At 43.3% G+C, this 22,976-nt stretch overlaps 1 protein-coding gene across 9 annotated transcripts in view; it reads left to right on the top strand.

Moving 5' to 3' along the window:
* The window catches only part of Dab1 (DAB adaptor protein 1), a 1,169,406-nt gene that overhangs the window by 924,368 nt on the left and 222,062 nt on the right, over nt 1–22,976 (top strand). The window lies entirely within an intron of this gene.

The raw sequence follows: 22,976 nt of genomic DNA on the forward strand, positions 1-22,976 counted from the left end.
GGTTTAATTGTTTCCCAACACCCCACTCCCTACCATGCAGCAGTGTGGGGAGCTTGGAACACTGGAGGAAAAGGCAGCATAGATTTTCCGTTTGGATCCGCTTCATTTTTTTTTTTTTTTCCCTAATGTTCCCTCTTGGTTACATGAGGCATGTTCCAGAGTGGGGCTCTCACAGGACATCTCAGCACTGTGTTTCATGGTCACCTGAAGCAGCTATAAGAAATCCACAGGTGAGGTTGTGTCAGAAGCTGGGACACACACAGGATACTAGGCAGTCAGTCTTCCTCCAGAGGCTGCTTGCCTCTGGGAGAAGTCATCATACCACAGAAAGCCCAAGGCTGTGGGGAAAGAGGTGTTCAAATCTAAGTCTCGTCCCTGCTGTTGAATGGCTGGACATCTTAGAGAAAACTCTCCTAACTCAGTCTTCGTTTCCAAAGGCTGCTGTAACACATGGCCATCGGCTTATTCACTCAGAACAATGCAGATCTGGAGCCTTAAAGGTCCTGGCAGGGGTGCTCTGCAAGTGACATCCATCTTAGGGGTAGGATCTGCCCTTGTATTCCTCAGCCTATAGTGATTGCTGCCACCCCTTGGCCTTCAACTGTCTTTGAGTAGTCTTCTCCTGGGTGTCTCTGAGGGTATACTATCCAATGGATTTCAGGCCTACTGAATAATAAAGAATGATCTGAAGATCCTTATTTTTGACAGTTTTTTCAACTGTGAATCTTCAGTATTTTTTCTAGGGCCGTTACTTAGCCCTAGAAAGGCTACATTCTCTAAAGAGCTAATAAAGACTGTCATTGACACCAGATTGGGTTCCTGGACATTTGAGACATATACTTTCTTCTTATAGGCTGTGGTTATTTTATAATCATGTGGAGGTAGGCAGTTAGGAGAATGCCCCTGGGCCTCTAGGCAGGGGGCCATTCATTGAATGGTGGCTTCTTCTATTATAGTTCACAAAGTATGGATTCGCATTGACTGTCATTGATCACGTTTCCATCCATTCACTTTCATTTGTTCCAGCAAATATTCTGACAGGGGCAAGTTACTTAGCTAGGTTCTGTGGATATAAAATATGTCACTTTCCTAAGACACTAGACAATACAACCATTATAGTCTAGTGTGATAAAGACCTTTGTGAGGAAATTTTTCAGGGATCTGGGGATTTACAAATGCAGCTGGGTGATTGGTGAAGGCTTCCCAAGGAAATGGTGTGGGCACTAGTGTAGATGAATTTCTAAACCACCTTATTAAATAAAACAACATGGAGCCAGATATAGCAGTAAAAACCTGAGAGAGCAGGAAAATAGGGAAAGCCACAGCTAACCTCACCTCACCAACTCTGCAGCTTCCAAAAGGGAGCTACTTCCGGTCTACCCACACCTATAGGCCTTGCTGTTCTACCATCTGATTTGCTCTCTTTGTCCAGCTACATCACTTCCTCTTCCTGCCCAGCTCTGTTACTTCCTGTCTGTCTGTACAGACCTCCATGATTAGGTTGTGTTGGAATTTAAGGCATGTGCGACCACACTTGGCTCTGTTCCCAGTGTGGCCTTGAACTCACGGAGATCCAGACAGATCCCTGCCTGCCAAGTGATAGGATTAAAGGTGTGTGCTGTCATTTACCTGACTTCTATATAGTGGCTGGCTTTCTCCTCTGATCCTCAGTTAAATTTCATTGAGAGGCACAGTATATTGGGGGGACATAATACATCACCACACTAACTCATGAGAGTCAGTGCCAACAAAGGGATGGTATACCTCATGCCTCCTGAGAAGCTGCAAGTACTGAGACTCAGGAATCAAGTTGTTTCACGGGCATGGGAGGAAATTGGGAATGTTGGAGTGCAGTTTTCTGGAAGTGGAGCAAAGAGGGGTGAGGCAGCTATAGGAAACAAAGCCAGATCTAATGTGATGCTCACAGGGGGAAATATGAATCCCATCTCATTGGGGATGAAAGGGAAATTCATTGGCCCACTACACGTGCCTAGTTAGCTAAGGACTTGGATCCCTCCTCCTGTGGCAGCCTGCAGGAACCGCTCCATGTCTTTCTTCAACTGTTTGCAATTCTTTACTCTTTTTTTTAGTCCCTCTGTATTTATTGGCAGACCCTTGGGTCCATGGCCTTTGCCTTAGCTAGTGCCCCTGGGCTGCCTTATACATGGTAGTCTACAGTAGTCTTCAGTGAGTTTTACTGCAGTGGGAATTGTGGCTCCAAGCAAGAGAGGTAGATGGAATTCTTTCTGAAATCTTCGCTGACCCTATGCTCCTGGATTGAGTCTGTTTAAACAAGAAGGTAACATTTGCTTTGGGGGTCAAAGTGCACACATACCATGTGGGCCCTATTGTTGCTGATTTCTCTGGGGACTGGATACTAGTTACACCACAGCTTGCTTACCGGCTGTCACATGCCTTCTTATTGGTTTACATGTATAGATCTAGTTATGTTTACCATCTACACGAGTGCTGCATTTTCAATAATTCATTGAAATGTCATATGAAATTAATCTACAATGAGAACTCAAACTTGACTAAAGCCAAACCACCTTGCCCAGAAATGTCTTTGTTACTGACAGCAGCCATCTCAGCAATTTTTTGTGTTTCATGAGTTCCGAATTTTCCTGTAAGAAGAGCCAGATTGAGGAAATGATTAATCTCTGACAGTTGTGTAGATATAATTAAAGATATATGATTATAAAAATACCTGCTATCTCAAATTACTTCCTAAAAGAGCGGGGAGTGGGGAAAGAGAGTGTTCTATTTAAAATGTCAGAAACAGACACATTAGGTTGAGTAGTCAAAGCACTGTATGCCTGTCACTCATGAGAACTGACAATTAGGTCCATAAATAGATTTTTACAGGCTTTCATACAAGAACGCACATCCTGCACACCTCAGGTGCATGGGAATTAGAAGGGTATTGGCTGTGCTGACTCACAGGAGGCGAGAAGGTATAAGAGGCAGGGAATGAGCATTTTGGAGCACTTGCATGGTCCCTGGAGGTCTTGGGAGCGGCTCAGAGAAGGAGGACGCCCACTGGTTTCCTCAGGTACCCTCTTACTAGCCCCTCCATTAACTGTTCACGTGAGCTCCGGCCACGCCTCTCCTATGTCTGTTTCCCCATCTACAAAGTGAAATGAGTGTATGAGTCTCATGTTCTAATGGTTGTTCTGGGAAGCAAATGGGGTTAGGGAGAAATTCCTTGGCAACTGGAAGAGGAAATACACATAGGTTAGCAGTTGACTTTCTGTTACTAAGGTGACTTATTGATAGTGACAGCTGAGCTCTTTCTATAGGCACCTTGCTAAGTCCAAGGCCTCAATGAGAATTAACAAACTGAAACTAAGCTTTTTCTACCTTGGCTAGTGGAGAGTTCATCCCTCAAGAATGAATGCCCAGAAAGAGGGTTGAGGGATGGGGATGTCTGTAAACCACCCTTGTCCTCCTTCCAGGGGCTCAATCTTGTTTAATGTACATGACACCTGTGCCCCTCAGTTTTCCCTTCTGCAAAATGGGACAGATGATGTCATAATTGCGTTCTCTTCAAGGCTGAAATAGCAAGGTCAGGCAATTCCAGGGATATGCAGAGGGAAAGTGCAGTGCCACTGTGAAATTCAAGTTGGAAACTATGACTATGGCTAGATGGGGAAGGGGTCAGAAGCAGGCTATATAGTCACGTTCTATCCCATCACCCATTCTCTGCTTAGGATGCACAGGTCTCCCTCACTGGGTTTTCTGTTGGCTCTCTGTCTTTCTTTGAATACAAGTTCTACACACACAGGGAGTTTTTGTCTTTTATTTATGAAAGTACTAGTGTGCCTAGAGTCCCTTCACTTGAAAGGCACTGACTAAAAATAAATAAATAAATAATAAATAAATATTTAGTGTGTTGAATTCATTCTATTTTAGGCACTGTAAATGAGAAATACAAATAGCATGATGTATAGAAAAGAAAAATGGAAACTATTTTTTTCAATGTTCAGTTGGCTTGGGAAGGTAAAGTAAAATACCAAATACAATATAACATATGCCAAATATATATATACATACACACACACCACACCACACCACACCACACCACACCACACCACACACACACACACACACACACACACACACACACACGCTGGGGAGCATAGGAGTTGTTTTTCAGGCTACAATCTGAAAGGGTCCGGGCTCTCTTGGGAGTCTGCTTCCTGATATGTACAATTGGCCTTGTTTGCTAAAGGCCAGATATGTATTTATCAGCAAGACAGAAACTCAGGCGTATACTCTCACCTTCATCAGCCTGAAGAACTCCCTTAGTCTTGTAGAGACCTGGATTCCAGCCAAATGGGGGTTCCTGAAGTTTTAGGAATTCTGTTAAGCATTTTAAGAAAGGGGTTCAGAGTGAATAAAAGCATGCCGGAGAAAATGAATGCAGTCTTATGGATGGGGGTATCAAAACTCAAAGTGAGACATACTCAAGTGTTGGTATAAGTTTCTTATGGGTGAGTCACAATAAATAAATTGTTTCTTAGCATCCGCCATACGTTTGTCTTAGCCCAAAATAAAGTGTGTCTTAACATCAGCCATACATGGCATTTTGGTAGCTCTCAAGTTGTATCCCAAAAGGCTGTGAGGGACCCTTTCCTTCCATTTGCTCTTTCTCTCTTCTGGTAAGTGAGGTTATAGTATAGTTTCAGAGATGCCCTGGGTGAAATTTTAATCTGATAAAGCGAAACCAAGAGTCTCTGGATTTGAACAAGGGATTAGTAAGTTCTTTCCTTGTAAGTGGGGTTTCTGGTGTGATTCTTCATAAATTGCAGGCTTACACTGGGAAGAGAGAAAAGCCTTAAATAGTTGTGAATTCTGCTGGAATCCTTTCTTCCCTGCTGGGGTGAGGCTTTAACTAGGTAAACAGCTTCTCTCTCTTCTCCTATCTCCATAATTTTTTCTGTCCTTTTGAAATGAGAGGAAATGAGGGTTCTTGAGAAGGATGGAGGCTCTCTTGCCTCAGGTGGTTTAACTCCAGGGTCAGGGTAACAGAAACTCTCGGTCACACAAAGTAGCCACTGAGTCAGTGGCTCAAGGTTCATTTCTAATAATTTCAAAAGATGAAGTTCATGGACCATGGAATGGTTAGTTTCCATATGCTTTTTCAGAGGGTTATAAGTAAGAGGTTGAGAGTAAGCAAGCAGAGCTCCTTAGAGTTGGGGTGTTTCCATAGATGGGGTACCAAGAACTGTCAGTTTACAGACACAGCATATAGGATTCACAGCAGAAACTGGGAAGAGGTATGCTTGGGGAGGTGGGCAGGTCAATCCAGTGGGCTTATCTATGATGTCCAGGGGCCTTTCAGTTTGGGCCACATGCCCATGTACAGTGGTGGTCATTTAATGTTTGTAAAAGCAAAGGAAAGACAATAGGAGACAAGATCAGGAACCAGAGCTCCCCAAACTCTTTGTCTCCGGCAAGAACAGGATTCCTATAGAACCAAGGGCTTCTGGCTTCTGGTCAAGGACAAGAACTGCCATGTTTTTGAGGTCCCTCTCCTAAAATACCTGAGCAGTTTCTGTTCTCATCATTTCTATGCTACCGCATGTTTGGCACGAGGCACACTTGAATTTGAATCCAGACTTCATCAAATGTGACCTTGAGTGAGTCATCCAACCGCATTACAGTCCTGATTTCTTCATTTGAAAACCATTGCCAAAGTTTAACAGATGATGGAACCAATGCAATGAAAACTCTCGGCATAAAAGCTGGCTCTCTGTCTGTCAATGGCATCTAGCCCACCCACCATTCTTTGGCTTTTTGTGGCGTTCCAACACAACTGAAGCTTTTCCAGCCACTCTGCTCTGACAGAGCTTCTCTCCCATCTTCTCACTGACTCAAGAGGGCTATCTAGCATTTCATCTCTTCCGCTGGTGTGGCTGCAACCTCCCCAGGGAGATGGTACTTCTACTATCCTGTTAGCTCCATCACCACCACCACCAGCAGCATGGAAACCATGAGTACTGCTGTTTGAGAAGCTTGGACTAGGGCAAGGTGATGAAGCGTTTTATATACATAATTGCATCTAATTGTCACACCAAAAAGTAAATGAAAATGTATTATCTTACTCTGCAGATGATGGAATGTTGACTTGGAGGAGTTACATGGATCTGAGGAGACACTTATAGGATGCTCCATAGCCACTCAGTCTATGAGCTCCTTGGGAGAGAAAACTAATAGGAGCCCACCTTACGCTTGGTACATAAGTCGAGCCATAAGCTTCTCTGCCTGGTTTACTACACTTAGCTCTAGTCTTCTGTCTGTCCATGATGGTATGGAAGTTGTCATCACTTGTCACTCTTGGGGCTTGGGAGCCATATTTCCAGGATCTGAAAGAATTTCCAAAGAGTCTTTCCTTTCCAAATCTGTGTGGGGGCAGCGATGTTCCATCAGCAAAAGAGCTCTTCCTTCCCTAGATCATGTTTTGTATTATAAGTTCAATACCTTACAAAGGGAAGTCCAGCCCAGCAGGGAGACTGGATGCAAATGAGTCTCTTACACATGCAAATGGATTTCCTTTAAAGAGCTCTGCTTGAGGGCTGAAAGGATGTGTGACTAAAACCACTGACTACAGGGGGGGAAAAGGAAGGAAAAGATTCCTAATGGGGTCTTGCCAGCTAATTAACAATGCATTCCTTCTTGGTGGCTGGACTACAGATTTGCTCCAACCTGTGGGCTTGATAATCTATCTTTATCTTTGTGGGTGGCTCTGGGGGAGACATCTAGGGCAGAGGCAAGGGCCTTGGGTCCTGAGGTTCCCACTAAGAGTATTAATCATGGCACTCAAGGTTGATAAGAGCACTCCAGTGACAAGCAGGCCTTTTCTTTACCTTGCCTTATGGTTACATGTGACATGATTCCAGCCCAACAGACCTGCTTCAGAGGTGGGTTTTGAAACTTCCCGAAAGTTGGTTCATCTGCCTGGGCTCCAGCTGCCTCTCTAGTGAAGTTGGAATATCAATTGCCTGTAGGTCCTCTTTACTCTTTCTTGTGGTCCAGAATTCCATGTGTTTGACATTGCTTCCCCAACTACCTGGCTATAAGTCCTCTTTGGACCCCCATTTCCCCAAACTCTCTCAGCCAACCAGTATACTCTGTGGGGATGATGGCTCAGCCTGACCTCTCCATATTTGCCACATACATGTGCAGGTATACCCAGGTACATATGTGCATCCCCAGTGAACACATATGAACAAAATAATCATTATGACAGCTATTAACACTAAGTGGGGGAGAACCTGAGAATAGTGAGACTGGTCTAGGTTGCCTAATAGGGTACTGCAATGGATGGCAGAGTTAGCGTGTGAGCCCAGGCTGATTGTCTCCAGGCTCAGACTCTTTAAATATAATTCTATCCTCTTATGGAAAAACCAGATGATTGTAGGCCTGCGAGCAGTCTGCTTCTGGTGAACTGTGGTAATGGGGATGGATGCATGGTAAGTCCCTCCATGTGCGAAGTGAGCCTGTTTTGCGACCTTCTGTGTGCATGCAGACTTCTTTTTGCCTTTCTGTACTATGGCAGGTTTGTCTTGGAGAAGCTTCTGAAGACCTTTGTCTGTGTTTTGTCACCCCAGGATCTGTGAGGCTCAGGCAGTGGCATTGACTGGTGACGTTCAATCTAGAGCTTCAGAGCCTAGGCTTTGACTTAGACTGCTGTAAGCTGGAATTGTGGCTTTGCATTTTACTAGAAACTCTGGATGCTTAAAGAAGTAGGCAAAGTTGGAACACGTGGAAGTTCAGTTTTGTCATGTATTAGATGCGTATGCCAGAAGATCATCTCCTACAGGGGGATTCTGACAAGTCATTGAGACCATGTATGCTCACTCAGCAGGAGCCCAGCAAACATCCCTTACCACTTCCCCTTCCTGGTATGTGGACTCTGGATCTTCTGCATCTGGGGATGCTCACCTTAAAAGGGGAGCAGATGCATCATCTTCATTACCCCATGTCTGAGCTTCATTGTATTGTTGGCCTCTCTGCATGTTTGTGGGATGAAGAAATGAAGGGATGTGTGCAGAGCAGGGAGGTGAGGTTGGTGCCTGCTAGAGTCATCTATATCTAGTGATCTAGTCACACTGATGTAGCATTCCCGAAAGTCTTGGCATGATTTCAGTCATGAACTGAATGCTGAACAGAAGACAATTTCATCATCTGGAGAGCAGTAAAATCAGAGAGATCACTGTTTTTCTGTTTTCATTCATTTTGTGCCATGACATCACCAGCAACAAGAGGGCAGGGTCCCCTAAAATGGGGAGCTCCCTCTTTACTGTTGCACTGGATTTCATCATGACGAACATGATGTCCACTTTATGGCTCTTCCCCTAGGTAGGGTACCAAGGGCTTTGTTGTCTCTTACTGCCATTCTGCTCCTGCTTCCTGGGAACCAGGAAAGCCTCAACTCTTCCAGATCTTTGCTCTCTTCTCATCCCATAGGCCTCTGTGTGTTTTCTTGACGCAGCCTGACATTCTCCTTCTCTCAGGCTCAACCCTGCTTGCTAGTGAAGACCTAGTTCAGTTGCTCTTCGTTCCTGAATGCTGTATCCTGAAGGAGGTCAGGTGTGGTTGGAACTCTTCCTTCCCCGCATTCTAGACTTCCCCCTTCCTTCCCCTCTGCTCCACCTCCACTCTAAGCTGTGCGGCCTCTGCGGACAGGGAGCCTGCACCTGTCTTCTCTTTCCCCAGCTGGCACTTGCTATAGTTGGCTGACTGTTCAGCGAATCCAAAGAGGTCAAATAGTGGCCTGGGGGGTAAAGAAGTCCCCATCCAGGCAAGGGGAGGATTGAAAGGTAGACCGTGGGCACTGCACAGGGAGCCTCGTTCTTCCTATTTCATAGCAGCTGACTGAGTAACATCATCCAGATGCAATGATCTATGCAGTGTTTCTCTCCAAGGTGCTTAATCAAACCCATCTCGTTAATCCTCACAAAAATCTTCCAAGGAGGCGAGAAGGCAGAATCCATCTTTTTGTTGCATGAGAAAATGAGACATCAAAGGTGCTGAACCTGCACATTTGGATTGACACTGTTAACTCCCTGGCTCCTGGGGATAGAGACAACAGAACTCACTCCCCTGCAGGGCCTGTGCTCACAGCCTCTCCCTGACATCCTCCACACATCCCCCCCCCCCCCCCCCCCCCGTCTATTTATGACCCTCCTGTGTCACATCCAGGTTCACAGATGATTTTAGAAGTGGGGGTTGGGGGTGGGAGGATGAGCAAATCCTGTCGAACAATTTAACCAGATTCAAAAGGATTGGGATCATTTGCGTAATTGGGCTAGCAGATGGTAAATGTAGTTCAAAGTACAAAAATGTAGAATAATTACAAGGGGAGAAAGTAACACAGTTTGTGGATGAGGAGCGAGTGCCATTTGCGAGCAAAGCTCATTGAAATCGTCATGTCAGTGTTGAAGAGAAAGACAGACAGCTCTGGTGGGCAGAGGAGAAAGGGTGTGCAGAGAGCAGCCTGAGTGGTAGGTGATGCCTGGAGGGAAGCAGCAGCAAGGACCATCTGTTCTCAGTAGTGAGAAAAGGAGTGGTCAGGGTGGGGACCATCCCTGGAAGGATGGCGGAGTGGACAGGGTCCCTGGGAAGGTGGTGGGGTGGGACAGGTCCTTGGGAAGGTGATCAGATCAGAGAAGGCCATGGGTAATGGTGTGGAGTGGGCCGGCTTCCTGGGAAGAAGGTGGGAATGGTAGGTTCCCTAAAAGGATTGTGGATTGGGTAGGGAAGGTCCCTAAGAGGATTGTGGGTAGGGTAGGGAAGGTCCCTAAGAGGATTGTGGGTAGGGTAGGGAAGGTCCCTGGGCCCATAGTGAGTATTCAGGCTGAAAAATGGTCTACTGGAGCCTCTAGTGGGAAGAAAACCCTCTTGACATTTTATTTCTACCCAGCAGATATGACTTCAGTCTTCTGGCCCAATGAACCTTGAGAGAACACAGTATATGAAATGACTACAGGTAGAAAGGGAACATGACCTGTACACAGAGATCTGGATCCAGTCCGAATGTGGACACTCATTCTAGTAGAACCTTGGCCCTACCCCGGCCATAGTTTGTGCATCTCTAACATGGGATGGATGCCATCCGGACTGATAAAGGTTCCTGAGATGCTGTGAAAGTGGGATTTGTAGCTTATGAACCGTGGATACATGAAAGAGATGCTAGATAGTCTTTTGATCAGACAGCATGTAATCAGCACTCAGAACTCCAGATTCCCTGATGGGGCAAGTAGTGAGAACTGGATTGAGCATTGTGGAGGGACCTGGGAGCGATGAAGGAGTCAGATGGTCTGTGTGTAAGAGGTAGTGCTGTGGATATTAGATAGGAGCCTAAGTCTGTTTCTTGCTCAAATGAAGGTGTGGGTGCTGGGGAAAGCATTCAGTAGAGCTTAAAAAACTGGTGACTGTCAGGGAAATGGTTAACAGTTTAACAGGAAAACAGGACTGTGAATGGGGAAGTTATTCTGGGGATACCAGATCCCAAGTTTGGTTGTTGGTGAAGAAACAAAGAGGATATCTGGGTTTACATCCCTGCTCTCTAAATTCATTTGAAGACTGAGCCCTAATAATTTTTGGCCCATGGTATTAGACTTGCAGAGTCATAACAGTTCCAAGGACCACAGTGGTGAGGAGACTGTCAGTGGCTACTGGTGACTACTCTGGAAATTGGAGGCAACTGGCTGAGAAAGTATCAACAGGGACTTGGAGGGTAAGGAACATTTGAAGGATGCTAGGTCTTATCTCATGCCAGAGAACAGGCAACCTGAGTGGCAGACACATACTTGGATGGAGAAGGAAAGAATACACAACCCTCCACCCCATTCAAGGGGTGTGTGTGAGAGCTGTGGCTACAGGTGTCTCCTGAGGCCCTTGTGTGAGAGTGTGGTGCTGGGGGTGGCACAAAGAAGGCCCTGGTGAGTATGTGTGGATCACAGTGACCATAGAGGTGGGTGTAGCATGTGAGAGGTAGGGTTAGTTGTCCTTACATTTTTTACTCTTGACCGGACCTTCAGGATGACCTTTGTGGGTCTCTCGGAGACTCATTCCTCTTAAATCTGAGCATTTGTCTTCTAGATCCTGCCTTGAGTGTAATCAGCATCCACGGATGAACGACTTTTGTGATCCCTGATTATACAAGCTTTTGAGCATCATTTAAAGGAAAGGATGTGCAGAGAGAAGGGAGGATGGGGGAAGGGAAGGTAATTAAGTGCAATAAGACTTCAGAGATTAACCATTAATTTGGATGTGAAATATAAAATTGTCTTTAAAATAATAGAGAATAATGCTGGGTAGTTGTACTATCTAGCACTTGGAGAGGCATGCTGTTAATAACACACTGGGAAAGATAATGCATAGAGAAAACTCCCTGATTTTTGTGCTATTAATGATGTTGGTTTCACTTCACTGCTGATTTAAGATACACATTTCATAAGTGGAACATTACAGCAAGTCAGTCAGTTGCAACCTCTGAACAGTCATTTCATATCTTAAGGTTAATATTTAATCAGAAGATATTTACAGCTCTTTATTTTAATGCCTTGAGATGGCAGTTCAACAGAATTATCAGGGATATTCTATGTGGGGCTTATGAGTATGCAGAGCTCACATTCTGATATCTGTTGGACACAAAAGATACTCAGCTATTTTTAAAGATTTGTTTTGATTTATTTAAAATAATAACAAAAGATCTGTATATTAACTGTCAGCTTGGAAACAGGTGTATCGCTTGGATTTCACAGAAGACACAGTCTTCCGGCTGCTAAAGTCCCTTACATAAAAGGGTGCATCATCTGCATAGATCTTACATATAACTTCTTGTGTGCTTTATACGATCTCTGTCATACCGAATATAATGGAAATACTTTGCAGTTAGCTACTGTTCTAAGTTTTTAATATGTTGTTTGGAGCACAATGACAAGGAAAAAAGTCATGTTCATCACAGTCACCATAGTCTTTATTGCCAAATATTTTCAGCCCTCTGAATGTGCTGGCATGGAACCTGTGGACACAGAAGGCTAAGCGTATGAAACAGAGTTAGCATAGTTTACTTCCTATTGCTGTGATTTTGCCATGACCAAAAGCAAGTTGAGGAGGAAAGCGTTTATCCGGTTTACATGTAACCCATCGTAGTCTGTAGCATGAATCTTAAAGGGTCTTATTAATAAAGAACTCCAGAGCCAGGTATTGAGGTGAATGCTGAAAGATCAGAGAAACAGAACAAGCCACAGCTACCTCACCTTGCCAATTCCTCAGCTGATCCTGTTTTCTCAAATTGGAAGCCTCTGTGTCCTCATCCAAATGGATCTCAGATGAACTGCTGCTAAAAGCGAAAAGCTTAATGAGCCTCTAGTTGCTGGTCCTCATGCCTTATATACCTTTCTGCTTCCTGCCATCACTTCCTGGGATTATAAGGCATGTGTCACAATGCCTGGCTGTTTCCAGTGTGGCTTTGAACTCACAGAGATCCACATGGATCTCTGCATCTGAAATGCTAGGATTAAAGGTGTGTGTGCCACAATTTTCTGGCCTCTATGTCTGTCCAGTGGCTGTTCTGTTCTCTGACCCCAGATAAGTTTATTAGGGTGCACAATATATTGGGGAACACAATATCACCACAACAGTCCATCACTGAGAGAAGTCAGGGCAGGAACTCAAGCAGATCAGAGGCAGGAACCATGGGAAAAAAGCTGCTTGTTGACTTGCTCCTCATGGTTTGCTCAACCTGCTTTGTTCTATCATCCATTGCTACCTGCCCAGTGGTGGCATCACCAAAAGGGCTTGGGTCCTCTTGCATCAATAATTAATCAAGAAAATGACCCACGTGCAATCTTATGAAAGCAATCTCTCAGTTAAGGTTCCTCCTCTCAGATGACCCTAGTTTGTGTTATGTTGACAAAATTCTAATGAATACCATATTATACCTATGTTTGACTCTATCTTCTAAGTCTCAGAAATTACAATGACAGGCATCAGATTTCATCCATTGGATTTTGGAAGAACAACAGGTTGTCATTTGTTTGTGGGAGGAAAAGCATTTAGTCATTGGTTTGTTTATTTAACTTATCCATTCATGAGGTATTTATTGACCACTTGCCAGTCCCTGTTCTGAGTATTTAAAAAGACCCTAGTATCTTACATTTTATGTTATGGCATGAAAATATTATATTCCAGAAAATTGCATTTATATTACTTACACATATATGTACATACATGTGTGCATTTTTTAGTGATCAAGGACTTGGCAAAATACTTATAGGCCAAATGGAAAAAAAACTCATGTGTGAGTGTAGAAAAATTTATTGCTAGAGAAAATAATTCTGACTATTAAATGTCCATGCCTCTGATTTTGCAGATTAAGCATCTATTTTATTTTTAGTCTTGCATTTCTATTTTTCAAGTTTTCTATGATAAATACCCTTTGCTTAGCAAAAACTAAAATAAGTAATTAAGGTGGTGTTTGGTTATATAGTTGACCAGTGTAGGTAAGTGGAATATTTTTAAATGGTTACCCATGGTACTTAGCAGACTTCATGCAAAAAGAGCATCCATTTGAATTCCTGCTCTATCAGTTTGAATTTCCTCACCTCTTAAAGCTAGAAGGTCTACTGGCTTGTTTGGTATATGCTTGTGTCTGGCAAGACCAGTGATTTCTGATGTGACTAAAGGGTTTCATGAAAGTGGAGAATTATATGTTTAAAAAAAAGGCTGCTTTTGGTAATTGATTATCTTGTGTGTGTTGCTCTAATGATGCTGTCTGCAGGGTGAAATATCTCTCCTCCATTTCCCAAGGCATCTGTAACCCCAGGTGACACTGGGTTTTCCTCACTAGCTTTAATTACTCAGCACAGAAGCTCCTATGCTGGGCTTTGGTGGGCTTCACCCACATTGTGCGCCTACTGATGAGCTAGCCCACCAGTGTGCACTGGGGTAGTCATGGAATTTGGAAACCATTAGAAATCTGGGCAATTTCATTATTCATTCACTTGAAATAATCCTGGGAGTGCTTTCAGTGACATGGTTCCTTCAGCAAATAAAGATAAGCCAAATCCCTGGGTACTCAAAGAAGGGGCAGATTCTCTAAATTAATTCCAGGCTCAAATAATTCAGCAGTATTTGTAATATTCTGTGCATAAATTGGCAATTTGCTAGCGAGATCAAGAAATGATAAAGGCTTTCACTCCCCTCCTCCATCCTCATCTTAACAAGTGCTGAGGCAGCTATTGGGATAAAAGAAATGTTTTATCCTTAATAAATGTCCTATCAGGTGATGCACTGATTAAAGGTGTCCAAACATAGTGCCCCTCCCCCTTCAAAGCAATTATTTTTCATCAGAGAGACTAAACTATATGGGGAGCAGAGAATGGCTGCAATCAAGTTTTTCCACACAGGAAAGTTTATGTTAATAATAAATGTCCTAGCAATATGAAGCATTATGTTAATAATAAATGGACTAGCAGTATCAGGAATTTGGAAATGAGGGTGGTAATACCACAGGTTTCCTGTTTTCATTGTAGATGATGTTTAGTTGTTCTGTGTGTGGTGGTTGTGAAAGGCTGTTGGCTCCTTCCTGATGATAACAGATCCTGGGGACTCCTAACTCTACCTTTTCTCATCTCTGGAACCTCTTGACTCTTTCCCACTCCTACTGTGTTTTGTTTTATGTGGCCTGATCCTGGCTGGGGAAGCTTTGGAAGGACTGGTTTAGTACTGTCCATCTGCCTCTGCAGAGCCAACTGCAGAACAGACATAGGAACAGCATAAACACACACTTTCCTTGTAATGCTGTGAGCTGGGCCATAGCGTGGGCCTTAGATCCTTCCAAGTGTGCCCCTTGAGTTAAATAAGGTCCACAGAGCGGACAGTCCCCCAGCAGATCTGGCCTTACCTGCTCCAAGCAACCCTTACACAAGGCTGAGCTTTCCTGCTATGCTGCAATATCCATGAGATCCAGTAGCAGAGACCCTCCAGACGGGGGAGCCCCACACCTCACAGTTGGTCCCAGCCTAGGGATCAGAAAAGGCACCCTTCCTATGGCCCCAGTAGGAGGGTGGCATGAAAGAATGGATGGTACACCTTCCTGCTGAGTAGTTAAGAGAGGGTGGATGTCCCCACTGTTTGGGTTGTTGGCTTTCCTCCCACTTGGCCTGATACATCCTTTTCATCTGGCTGATGGCTGTCTGAAGTTGCCTGTTGAAAGCCCAGAACCCACACTGTCACTCTGCTGCTGTCTGCTTCTTCAGGGAAGCATAGTCAGAACATTTTCTGACTGGCTCCTATCTTCCTCCCATTCATAAGTAAGCCCCAGCCATACCTGACGCTTGATAAGGTGGTAAGCAGAGCCCACTTTTTCTCAGTCCCCTGAGCCTATCTACCACAGTCATTTTCAACCTGTGCTAGAGTCCAAATGACCCTTTCATAGGGGTCAACTAAGAACAGCAGATATGTACATTATGACTCATAACAGTAGCAAAAGTAGTTATGAAGTGGCAACAAAAATAATTGTATGGTTGGAGGTCACCACAATAGGAGGAACTGTGTTAAAGGGTCGCAGCCTTGGGAAGGTTGAGAACCACTGCTATACCAGACCCTCTTATTCTTGAGGCTGAGTACTTTCTTCTTGGTATCTGAAAATCTATATTTATTTTATATCCATCATTACTGTTAATCATATCACATTCTCATTGTGCTTTACTTCCCTCTCCACCTAGACACATGACAACTCATACCTAGCACATAGTAAGTACTCAGTGTCTATCAGACCCATACCTGAGCCTGCATTTATTTTTAGCTGTAAACTATATATTGAGTCCATCTAAAAGGAGACTGTGAAACTGAAATTTTTTTTTTCATGGAAATATTTCTTAATGTGTTTTTTTTTCACTATTTTTAAAGACTATCTTAAAATAATCATATGGACTTTTGTTAGCAATGGAATCAAATAGGATAAGGGCCTGCACCTCCTCTCTGGGCCTTTAGGTGAAGCTCTGATGAGTTCTTAATCCTGTTCTTAGATTGCAAGGAAGGGTTTTACTCGAGCTGAAATTTCATTCACCTTGCTACAGAACCAGCTCGGAGAAAATTGGCTGCAGGCCAGGTTTGCATTGGTAATTAATCAGCAATGGATGAGCGTTTTTAAGTATGAGGAAAGGGCAGATGAATGTATCTTTACATGGGGTATAAATGAAATTCTCCTATTATTAAATCTACTCTTAAATTCCAGAGAACTCTGCTTTGAAGTCTTTGACTCAATGATTTCAGAGTGACAGCGCCTGGGCTTCCTCCTTCAGGGCTTCGAGGAAAAGGCAGGCAGCTGGATGTGTGTTTCTCTTTCATCATGTCCCTGACTCTGCTCAACAGTTAGGGACTGGAGTTTCCACCACAGCCCTTGCACACCAGCACTCCACTCTATTCCAGTTCCCTCGATCACCCAGAAGGCCCAGAGATTTCTGTTGCTAAAATTGCTATCTCCACACAAAGGGGGAAATCTCTTCCCAGCAGGCTTTGCTAGAAGAGAAGTGTGCCAGCCAAGAAAAAACAAAAGCCGTCCTTCCCATTTCAATCCGTAAAGTGGTTCCCTTTTTAATTAAAGATTTTCCTCTGTTTAAATGGCTCTGATCAAAGTCTTGAAATGAGAGAGTCAAGGGGTAGAAGTTCCATGCACTTGTCTGGTGATGTCTCTCTTTGTCTCCTCAAGAGTGTGTTTAAGCTTCTTACTTGCTGTCCTGGTGTACTTGAGGTGATTGGCTGTATAACATGATAAACCTTTAAATACTTCTTTACAAAATTATCTAGCTCTGGCAAGCTAGACAGTTTTAATGGGCTTGTCCTTAAAGGAGCCATCTGGGTATAAGAGGGAGCTGTGAACATCCCTACAAGATACTCCACACATCTCAGCATTTCTGTGAGTTCTAAGGAGGCTCACAATGAACCATAATATCAAGGCAATAGGATGACTGAGTTTCCAGACATCCGTGCAAGCCTACAAACCCACAGCCATTCTTTCTCTTCTTGGAATAATAGCTTTCACTGAAAAAAAAAAAAAAAAAAATACCACAGACAGTATTTCAACAAACATATACACTGGTAAGATCTAGTGGCTTGTTTGGTGGACTGGAGGGAGATCTTGGTAATTAGATGCCCCAGAGTCTTTACTGACAATATGTGATTTTTTTTCTGTAAATTTAATCTTACCACACTGTTCTTCCAAATTCACGCTGTACCTCCCGGGGTGTGTGCACTCACCCTTTTGTTCTTTCATGGAACCCTCTGTGCATGCGCAAATGCCACCACCACTCCCACTACCATGCACAGCCTCTGAATTCGGACTTGGTAAGAGCATCATGAGCTTTGAGTCTAGAAAGATGCAAGTTTCAGCCCTGAACCTGGATGATGTCACTCACATTGCTTTCTCTCAGTGATGCTTTTATTATTCATCCATAAAATGGAGAATAGAAGAATCCCCTGGCAGAGCATTATGTAAAAATATATGGAGTAAAAAAATAAGTAATTATACATTACTAAAATAATGAATAAGCCATGTTGGGGATGAGTAGATCTTAGCTGTAATGATGGGCAAATAGAAGCCCCAAGAAGCACAGGGCGTTCTAAACTATGGAGGATGAGAACCTTCCAAAGATTTTCTCAAGAGAGCTTGTTTTAGGTAGACTTAATTAGAGTCCAGGCTTCTGTCCTAGGGAATGGGAAAATCTCGAATGACTTCTCTTCATCTGTCCTTTTAGATCTGTATGTGATGGGCGGGTGAAGTCAGCTGTTCATTGCTGTCAGGGTCACAGACTTGTTTCTTCCCAATTGTTCTTTCTTACAGGATGCTTCCTTAGACTTCCATACTTTAATTCCTCAGTAGTTATTGCCTGATTGTGTTATAAGAATGGAAACATTGGTGACCTAACTAATGATATTACCAAACTTTAGTTGTAAATAGATTCTGCCAGTTGAGGGAGGAGTAAAACCACAGGTACATGGCGGCAAATCTGACTCTCTTGTCCAGTGCATCGGTCCAGCTTCAGAACTGTGACCCATCCTCCTGTGGTCATACCAAGCACTTTTATTTCTTTGGGCTTTTATTTTTCCCTTTTGAGTGAGTTTAGTGTAGTAAAAAAAATTGCCAAAGTTATTGGGTGCTGGGGCTTGCCTTCAAAAAAACTACCTTAAAAATATGTATTTTTAGTACTTCCATACAAGTGTGTATTTTATATTGAAAATAGTCCCACCCACCGACTCTCTCTTTTCTTGTCCTTTACCCCTCCTGCACAGTATGCCTCGTTCCCTTAGTTATCACTTTTCCTTGTTTTTTCACGGTGTGTGTGTGTGTGTGTGTGTGTGTGTGTGTGTGTGTGTGTGTGTGCGTGTCTGTGTGTATACATACGTGCATAATTTTGGGTATCTATATAAGATCTAGGAACCATAAACCATAGGAAACATGCTATTTGTGTTTCTGAGATTGGCTTAATTCTCCTAATATGATTATCTGTAATTGCATATAGTTTCCTGCAATTAATTTCCTTCTTATTGAGGGGTGAACCAATTCCATTGTGTAGATATACCACATTTTCTTTATCCATTCCTTTCTAGGTTAGTTCTATAGCTTTGTCAAGTTAGTAAGTGTTGCATCAATAAACATCGGGGTGTGAGTGTCTTTGTGATATGTTATACTTGAATTCTTAGGGTAAATGACCATGAGTGGTTTCGTTTGGTTCTTTTGAGAAGCCTTCATAATAGTTTCCATAGTGGCTGGACTCACATTCCTACCAGTAGTCCATATCTTTGCCAGCATTTATTAGTTTTCTTAAATAACTGCCATTCTGACTGAGGTAAGAAGGAATCTCAGTGTAGCGTGTTATAGTGTAGTGTAGTGTGTTTGTGTGTGTGATGCATGTATTTGTGTGTAGGTACAGGTTCACATGTGTGTACATGCTAGCAAAGGTCAAAAGCTGACACTGGGTATTCCTCTACACCTTACTTTTTGAGACAGGGTCTCTAATTAAACCTCGAGCTCCTGGATTCAGCGAGGCTAGCTGGCCACTGAGCTCCAGGAATCTATCCCCGACTCCATACTAGATCTACAGATGGGCACCACAGTGCCTGACTTTTATGTGGGTGCTGAGGATCTTTGTGCTTGCATGGCACACATTTTGTTGACTCAGCCATCTCCCAGCCCTTAGCGTAGCTCTGTTTTGCATTTCTGTAGCAATTACTAAGGTTGAGCATTCCTTACATGCTTACTGGCCATTTGTATGTCATCTTTTGAGAACTGTTTGTTTTTCATTAGCTCCTTTATTGGGTTTAAAAAACACCTTTTAATAGAGGACACAGGCCAATATATTACAAATGATAGTATAACAAATGCATAATAAAGATAATTGCCAAGGAATATTGATTCAAGGAACACAGAGTAGACATCTTAATCTGAATAATAGATGATCAGAGCAACATAATAAAAGAAGAAACGGCAAGGTAGATGGTTTTATGGTCCAAGGGTGTTCTTGAGAGAAGGCTAGTACGAAAGCAGAAGCCATGGTGTGTGCTAGTGAAGTGATAAGTAGGGATGTTGGGTAGAGAGCCATATGGGTGTGAGGGATGGTCTCGTTTACTCCTTGAATAAGACCTGGGGTATGATATTCAACAACCAAATGGATGATGGCATTTAAAACATGGCATAGTGCAAACTGTCTGTGTCTAAACTCTAGATAAAAATATGGTTACTGTGCTATTTCGAGTTTTCATCTTATTTCCCAACTCTATTATGCACTCCTTACTAGCACAAAACACTTGGAAGCCTTCAGTAGATGTGTGACAACGGAATAATGCTTTCACACCTGAAGCATTGTGGAAAACTCTTACAGATGGTCTGGCTTGGCATTGCCCACACATAGGGATCGTGAACTTCCACGTCTCTCCTGTCTGAGGGGCAGCAGACAATTAGATGGGTTAATTCTGATAATTATCTGAGGAACTGGGACAGTGAAGCCAACACTTTCACTGCAAGGGGCTTCGCTGGGTCTTGTGAGAAGGAGGGAAGCTGTTAGAGAAAGATGGGGATTAAATAACATCCTATCTACTATAATGAGGGCCTGAGCAAATGCAGATACCTGTGGTTAAGGAAAATCACAGTCCCTACACAACCAGCACAATTGTGGGCGTAGGGGACCTTCCTAGTTCATTATTCTGAGGAATAGCATTATCAGGGAATTGAAAAGATTTGAGCTTCAGAATCAATATGTGCTGTGAATTACACGGCAGGAGAGCCAGGAACTGTAATACTTTGAACACTGTTTTTATAGTCAATTTTGAAAAAGTCCATGAATTCAAATTCAAGGACACATTTCCAGCACTCATACTTGTTAGCTGATATAGTCATAGGCTTGTTCATTTTTTTTTTCCTGCTAGAAGCATTTAATGATTAGATAGTATTTGTTAAGCACTGTTCTAATTCTGTGGCAGATTCAATGCTATGGATTGTGCCTTAAAGGCTTATGCAATTGTTCGAGTTAAGGTGATTGTAGCCACGCTTATCAAAAAGCGGATAATCATTCAAACAAAATTGGTGTTAATTTCTTGCTCATATAAGAGTACTGGGTAGATGAACCAATTGGTAGACATCTCATTTCCAGGCAGCCATTCAGGAGCAAAAACTGATGGAGAATCTGCTGTTTTCTAAAAGTCCTTTGCAAGGTTAACTGGTGCAGTTCTCCATTCCAGCCAACTGGAAGAGACAAGGACATCCATGGTTGGTCTTTGGGGTCCAGACACCAAAGTGGTGCTGCTCATTTCCTTTTCCATTACATGGGCAGGAACCATCATAAGGGTAGTAGCTGGAGTTGCTGGGAAATGTAGTCTTGCTAAGTACCGCAGGGAAGAACTCTGTACTTTAGGCTTTGGGAAACACTCTGTAGTCTGAACCTCAGATGTATATAACAGATAAGTGAGTTCAGAATCCACAGTGATACAAGAGAGAAGAACTCTTTGTAAGTTTGGGATTAATAGATGAGAGGACCCTTGCTTTATAAAACATTCACATACATTATATAGTTTGTCCGGCAAATCACTTTATGAGCTCCCTGCCTCACCCTTATTTTGTAAAAGAAGAAATGAGCTTCTGAGTTTTAGGTCACTTTTGGTTGGGTTTATTTGAAGCCACTAACAGAAAGTGAAGGAGATGGAGTCTCTGCTTCCTTCATTTGCAACATGATTAATATTGTTTACATACCATTGTACCCGCTGCCACTCTGGGCTGCAGTTACTGCAGTTTTTAAGCAGGTGTTTGCTGTATTTCTGGTGTTTTGTTTGGTTAAAGCATTCATAGTTGACTTTCTTTATCCATTTGTAGTAATTCCAGCCCCACCTGCAGAGTTTACATTGTCACTTCCCCTGAGGACCTGGACTCTAATTACATTTTATCTTTAAATTTAAAAGAAATTATGAGTACTGTATCTCTGTCATTTCCACCCACCCCTTCTCCCCACAACTCCTCCCACACCCTCCATCTCCCATTCTGATCTGTACCTAGAGACTAGGCTCCTATTTTTCTTTGCTCGTTTATTGAACCTTCAGCAGAGTGTGTGGGACCAATATTTACCTAGTAATGCTTGAGACATGGAGCAGGAACTCACCATCCAATGACTGAGTTGCTCATCTAGTTTCTTCCTTCATTGGTCCATTTCCTTGTTCTTCTGTTCATCCAGTGTGTTCACTGTCCCTGTTGAATGGCCCAGCACCACATCAAGTGTTTAGACTACAGTCACAAAAACACCATGCTCTGCCTTTTACCAGTTAACTGTTCAGTCAGGCAGTCAGGCATGGGTACATGTGGCTCAGATATTATAAGTTTTAGAAAAGGCCTGGGACAGAAGATGTAATGGGATCTAGAAATGGGTGTGCCAAGTCTTCCTGAGGACAAGCCGAGAGAGGAGATCAGAAAGAAAATAAGCAGGTTTGGGGAAATGAGAAGGCCTTCCATGTTGAGGTAGCAGAAAGATGACCAGGATTAATAAGGGGAAGGTAGAATGTGAAGGTGGCATGTGTTCAGCAATTACCACCATGACAACCAAACTGTCACGTGGGAGGTTCTTGTGAGGAGTAGCAGGAAGTACCCGTCTTGGGTGTCCATGTGACAACTCAGACTTCCGTGTCCTTACTGGGTGTGTCTGTGCCTTTGGTGTGGGTGAAACATCCTCTTTTCACTGCTCAAATCACCTGGAAGTGGGTGGAAGGAACTCAGCAAGGACCTAGCCTCCTGTGTACCAAAAGCTACCTGGTTCAGTGGGCAGACCTGACTCAAGGAAAGGGAGGAGTCCCACAGGTTAGAAGTTCACAGATACAATGGGCAGAAAGCAAGGGTGACAGACTCTCTTTTTCGCTTTTCCAATATACATGGGGCAGGGGAGATGGAGGGTCAAGTAGGGCAAGCGGGGAGGGAGAGTAAGTGAGAGAGAGAGAGAGACAGAGAGAGACAGAAACAGCCAGAACAAGAGCCTGCCTTGGAGTGGGGAGGGGGTGCTTAGAACCCAATCAGCTCAGTCAGGAGAAGGAACAAAAAAAAAAAAAAAAAAAAAAGAGAGTTGGAGATCAGGGAGTATTAGAAAAAAAAAAACTATATTCCAATAGCGTGTGCAATTGTGTGGGAGAGAGGGGCACCATTAACAACTAATCCTGCAGAGCTAGTTTTCAAGAACATCTCAGCTGCATTTTGTTTTGTTTTGTTCATTCACAGTGTTTTCAGTGCCCACTCATAACTGCACCAGGTTAGTCCTTCAGAGTGATTAACATAGAAATGGTCATAATAGTAGGCATGTGCATATTGATCCATCATGAATGACCAATTACACCTTTTCCATTTCGCTGGGTGGGTGAGTAGTGCTCCCAGGCACGATGCCTCCCAGCTACCTGGTGTCAGTCAGTCAAGGTGAGCTCAGAGCATCCAC

This window comes from Onychomys torridus, chromosome 2 (genome assembly GCF_903995425.1).
Source record: "Onychomys torridus chromosome 2, mOncTor1.1, whole genome shotgun sequence".
Lineage (NCBI taxonomy): Eukaryota > Metazoa > Chordata > Mammalia > Rodentia > Cricetidae > Onychomys > Onychomys torridus.